The following is a 6,490-nucleotide window of genomic DNA, read 5'->3' as shown; positions in this document are numbered from 1 at the left end:
TGTGAAATGACTCTATACAACACTATTGTGACTTTTTTTACGAACTCCTAAGTATTTTGCAAAGAATTTTAACAGTAAGTACAGTGTGAACCTTGAGGCTTTATACGTTTTATGAAATGATTTTACATAACACTATTGTGACAGTTTTTAACTTATAATAATAAAAGATTATGGATAAGTGCTGCCTACAATACTTAGATGGTTCCCATGAAATAATCTGTGCAATATGTTGCAGAATTTAGCAATGTTGTGATTTTGCATTAAATTAGATTTGTCATCTCATGTGATTCCTAAATTGCACACGAGTTTAGAGAAAGGAGTCTCATTGCCAAAGATTGTATGTGGATTCAATGGGCTGTGACTGAGCTGTCAAGACCCCACAGGAAGGCCCTCAGTTTTGGACTTATTTTAATCCTGCATTGTTCTATACATACATTGGATAATGTTGTTCAGTCTTGATGGCACCGTGGTGCAATCATCCTAGGGTTAGGTGTTGCCCATGTAGGCCTTTGTAATCAGCAGTGACATGCAGTTTCACTTCAATTACCCCTCAGCGGCGCACAACTGCCTGGTAGGAGGTTGCATTGCCTTTTACTTTTTCGGGTGGAGAAGCATCACATCCAACCAGTGGGTGCTCCAAACTGTTGAGATTGGTTACTCTCTGCCCCTTCTGATCAATCCCCAGCATGCCACTACACCACAAGGTCTCCCAGAGGACCATTTGTCCCTACTCCAAGGAGACGTCCAAGCCCTCTGGGCCAAGGGAGCAACAGAAAGGGCATCACAAATCTAGACTTGTTGCTATTCCTGTTACTTCTTGGTGTCAAAAAAGGACATAGGCCTCTGCCCTGACCTCTGTCTTCGCCCCCTGAACAACTTCCTCCCGAAGGACAAGGTCAAAAGATTTTCCCTGGCCAAAGTTTTGTCTGCACTGGATCCAAAAGGCTGGCTATTGACACTGTATCTCCAAGATGCCTACTTCCACATTTCCATCGTGCAGTCCCACAGATGATACTTGTAGTTTCACGTAGGCGACAAGCACTTTCAATCCTCAGTGCTCTCCTTCAGCCTCATCCGTGTACCTAGGGTGTTCACGAAATTGATGGTGGTGATTGCTGCCCATCTTTGGAGGTTGAGAATACCAGTCTTACTCTATCTCAATGACTGGCTGCTAACGGCGGGCTCACCACAAACAGTCATAAACCAACCCCAGACAACACTATCATGGTTGACATTGTTAGGTCTTTCCAACAAGGTGCTTAAGTCAGATCTGACTCCTTCACAACAGCTCCCCTCCTATGGAACCATCTTGGACACAGTGCATTTTTATGCCTTTCCTTCGTTTCAATGAGTCCAGTGCACTCAGGTCATGATCCCGATGTTTCAATCCTTGACCTGGCTGTGTGTGAGGGATCTGACTCTTCTTGGCCTTCTGCATCCTGCTGGTGGACCACGCCCGATGGCATACACAGGCTCTGAAGTCTCAGTGGGCACCAAGTGAGCCATTCGGATTAAAGCCAGGTGCCACAGAAGACTGCAAAAGTCCTGTAGTGGTGGCGACTAGAGAGCAATTGGGCCATTGGGAGACACTTCCTACTACACCCAGACCTAACAGATGTGGCAGATACATCATTGTGGGGGTGAGGAAGACATTTCGAAGTTTGGTGTTTCCACTTCAACTTGTTGGCGTTACGGGCATTATTCTTGGCACTGAAAGCATTCCTCCCATCCAACAAGGGCGAAACGGTGTCGCTTCTTACAGACCACACTGCTGTCATGTGATACTGCATCAAACAGGACTGTGTCGTGTTGTGGGTCCTATGCCAGGAGGCTCAGTTCCTTTGGAAGTAACTGAATCATCAGGGCATCACCCTGGTCGTAAAGTGCTTCAACGCTTCGTCAGGAGTAATAATCACCATATAAATGCACTAACAATACAATCTATAAACCCTCCTGGCCCACACTTAAATGATTTAATAAAACTTGGTAGTCTGGCAGTTGATTGTGGCTCGTACAGGCTGCTAAATTATTACATTATACTGATTGACACTTTTACATTAATCAGATAAAACTACTGCAAGTCATGTTCATCACCTAGTACTGTGCCAATCCACAACCATGAACCACCCATTACCAACTGCCTAGGTGTGGAATAGCTGAAACGATCTCACGTATGCTGCTGGACAACAGAGGACTTTAATGTAATCCACCATTGTAGGTCCTGGCAAGCTATATACAATGACTGCTTCTTGACAGCTCAAAATGACAATTAGATATGGGATGATATTTACAAAGTCCTTTGTTGCAGATTTCTTCACCAAATCTCCCTCCAACCTATGCCTGCTCCGAATCATAAACTTTTTTTGTATTCAAATCATTTTTATTGAAGAAGAAATAAAGGAAGGGTAGAAAGAAAGAAAGAAAATGTAAAGTAAAAGACACAAAATCTCGGATACATGAGATGAATTACATACGAGATCATAACAAAATCATAGCAAATAAAGACCGGGTAATACACAGTTTCGTGGTTTACATAAAAACTCATACCATGAGGTCCGAATGTGAAGTCCAAATCTAAAACGAGTGCTACACAAACAATGCTGCAAACACAATGTCCTTGTCCAGGTCCCTGGATTTCCAATTTCCATTTGTGTCCAACACAAATTCCGTTAAGTAAGTTCCGTTAGGAATGGTGATTTCACCCTTGTGCCACCAATTTACATTACACAGTATACAACAGGAAAACTCCACTTTGCTACAGAATATTACACATAACCATAGCACATCACGGAGGATCAAATGAAAAAGATGAAGCATCAAGAGATTTCCAAAGCTTCTTATGGGATGCGCGCCATGGGGAGCAATGCAGCGCAGGGTTGTCAGCTCCTCTTAGAAAGGATAACCATTCTTGCCATATCTTAAAGGACACCTCAGAGGCGCTCTTCCATTTACATAAAACTACTTTACAGGCCAGGGTGAGCAGTAGATCAAGCAATTGGCGGTCATATGCATTAGCTAGGTTGGGGTCTAGGACACCCAGTAGGACATATACGAATTCCCGTACAGGTTTGAAACTGAAAATATGTTCTATGCAATCAAAAATGTTCTCCCAATATATTTTCAGGGAGGGACAATTAAAAAGCATGTGGGCCAAATCCCCTACAGCCGAATCACAGTTCCAACACTTAGGGCTATCTCTCAGGTGGAGTTTAAAAAGCTTATCTGGCGTCCAGTACGTTCTGTTTAATAACATGTATTTGGTCTGGGATAATATTGGAGAGACTTTGCTCAAGAAAGCAGTGGTGTGAGCAGCATGGTCAGCTAGGAAGTGCCTTCGTGTAGCTCATGTCGAGCTGCTAAAAATCCGGCGGAAAAACGGCTTCCCCATAGCCTCCTGACGTGACATTGAGCCCCTGTGCCTCCCTGAGACCGATAATCCCAGCTACGGCTCAAAACTTACGAGAAACGGCGAAAGCGAGCACTGTGACGAGCTCGGCCGCGGACTCCAAGATGGCGGCGCCCTAAGTCCGTGGGATCCTCTCTGAGAAGGGGGACTGACCGGAGCGCAGCGAAGGCGCCGGGAGGACACCGGAGCACAGCCGATTGCCTAAGCAACCCTCGCGGGTAAGAGACAGATATCGGGCGAGTGCTGCGGAGGAGCCCCGGGGGCTGTGGCGCTGAGCGGGCTTTGGCTGAGACCCCTGAGCCCATCCCCCACTCCCCACTCTCGGGGCTACGGAGGATCGGCGCCTGGACTGCACCCGCCTGGGTCTCGGGCGCAAGAGAGGGACCGGCACCGTCTGTGACCGGGGGCCGGACGTTGCGTACGTCGGCCGCTGCGGCACATACGGGACCCCCTGGTGCAGTGAAGTAGGATCTCCCCCGGCTGCATTGGTGGCGTGAGAGCGGATCTGCCCCTCCGGGGATCTCATGCGGACCAGTAACCGGGTTGTCAGCTACACGGGCATCACACGCCCTCCGGTGAGTCTGGTGGTGGCTGCCCTTTCTCCCCGCCCGACCCCCTCAGGCCATTAGAGCAGGAAACCGAGGGAGATGACACAGCTGGGGTCTCGCTGAAGCCACGGCCTGGATTTTGAGCCCGCCCGAGACAGTGGTGGTGGCGAAACCAGAGGGGACCTGAATGGAGGCGGAGCTTGGGTGAACTTTGAACATTGAAATACCTCTGCTGCTGGACACTACATGGCCAGTTAGAAGGTCCGAGAACCAGACGGGGGTGTGACACGATTTGCGGTGGCAATACACATGGGAGTATCAGCTGTAGGACCCCGGTGATAACGGTGGGGAGACAGTAGGGTGCAGACGGAGGCTGAGACCCTGATCAAAGCCAGAGGCGAGAGCAGCAGGACGCAGGTCGGCGACTGAAGGAGGACGTCTGATCCACGCGCGTGACTCTACCTGCCATCATCAGCCATGGGAAAGAAAGAGACGTTCCCCAGAACCGCCAAGCAGGGCCCCATGGATAATTTTGCTGCGCCGCGACCGAACGTAGAAGTCGCACCCACAGACAACAACCCGAGGTCCGACACTGACCTATTGATGGCCGCCATCCAGGCGTCCAGGGCTGACATTCAGGAGTCCAGGGCAGCATTGGAGGTGAAAATTGGTGAAGTGGGATCGGAGGTGACGCTGTTGCGACAAGACTTCCGAAAACTGTCCGACCGGGTGACCACGACGGAGACGCGTATAGGAGAGGCGGAAGACTCGATCTCCACGTTGAGAAGGGATATGGCGGAACTCCAGGCCTCACATCGTCAGCTGTTGTGGAAGGTGGACGATGCTGAAAATAGGGCGCGACGCAACAACCTGCGCTTCGTTGGATTTAGAGAAGGGATTGAAGAGACGGACATGGTGGCCTTTCTCCACTCTTGGCTAATGAAAACCTTCTCGGCGGTGCAGTTCTCAACCTGTTTCATCATCGAAAGGGCACACAGAGCCCTCCTGGCTAAGCCGCCCAAGGGAGCACGGCCCCGACCAGTCATCGCACGTTTCCTCAACTTCGCGGACCGCGACCTGATTCCACGGGAATCCAGAAAGATGGGGGAAATCCGCCTGGAGAACGTGATTATTATGATTTTCCCTGACTACAGCCAGGAAGTGCAAAAGCAACGCAGATCCTTCGACGCTGTCAAAGCAAAACTAAGAGACATGAACATTACCTATATGCTTCTATTCCCGGCGAAGTTGAAGGTAATCTACAAAGACAAGGCACACTTCTTTGCCCATCCGGAGGATGCCTGGCAGTGGCTGGAGGAACGCCCCATACTACGCAGGCAAGACAACGATGGGAGGGGCAGACCAGATGGACCGACTCCGCGCAGACAGCAATGGGAGCGACCGAAGACCCAACGTCCAAAGACACAGAGGAATAGGAGGCAGACGCAGACTACGCCCTATCCGGGACGCACTCAAGGGAACAGACGAAGAGGACAATCGGCATCCCCCGGCGGGAGACGCAATATAGAATCAGGTCTCAATCGTCTCAGCAGACCCGCCCGCTCGGAAGGAGAGGAGAGAGAAGACTCTGAGGTCCTCTCGTCGGGGGAGGAAGAGGGTGGAGCGCGCTCCGTCCATCCATTGGAAAAAGCGATTCACGAGTTGGAACAAGACGGTTCGGGGCGACTGGATGACCTACGCCCAGACACGCAAGACTCACACTCTTGAACGAGGGCTGAATGGGGAACCGAGAGTGCAGCTCGACGCTAAAGAGAACACGCAAGTTGTTTAACCCCCCCCTTTTTCCTTTTTTTTTCTTACCTATTGGTTTTCCAGGACACGAACTATTGTGTAAGCATTTCTCGCCTTTGTCTTTTAAAACTGTTTACTGGGGAATGCGATCTATATTTTGAACTGATTCTGTACGACTAGGTTGAAAGCAAAGTTTCTCTCACTGTTTTTGAGTTTGTGAAGGGAGGGATGTGTGGGAGGGCGACAGGCCTTCACCTGCGGATAGTTGGGTCCTATGGTAGGATGCGACTGGAAGGGGAGGGAGGCAGGGAGGTGGGTGGGGGGATGTCAAGTGTTTAAACTCTCTCAAGTTGGGGAAGGAGAGGGTCAAGGGAGGGAAGGGGGCCACTTGCACTAGATTTACACAGCAGCGCACACTGAATCCACGCACCACCTGCACATGCCGGAATGGGATCGCACGCACTTACCCCGCAGTCCAATGGCAAGTGCCATAGATACACCGACAGGGGTAGATAGGAAACTGAGTATCCTGACATGGAATGTTAATGGTTTGGGCTCTAAAATCAAGAGGGGATTGGTGAATGCCTATATTAAGAGGGTGGACCCGGACTTTACTTTCCTGCAGGAAACACACCTCCGGGGTACTGCATGCGCTTTTCTCGCGAGGGGGAGACACAGGGTGTTGGCACATGCGGGATACACATCGGACTCTAGAGGGGTCGCGATTATCGCTAAAATAGCCTCCCCGTTTTGCATTACCCGCACCTGGCTGGATCCACAAGGA

This window comes from Lissotriton helveticus, chromosome 1_1 (genome assembly GCF_964261635.1).
Source record: "Lissotriton helveticus chromosome 1_1, aLisHel1.1, whole genome shotgun sequence".
In the NCBI taxonomy this organism is placed as follows: Eukaryota; Metazoa; Chordata; class Amphibia; order Caudata; family Salamandridae; genus Lissotriton; species Lissotriton helveticus.
This window is presented reverse-complemented; position numbering follows the sequence as displayed.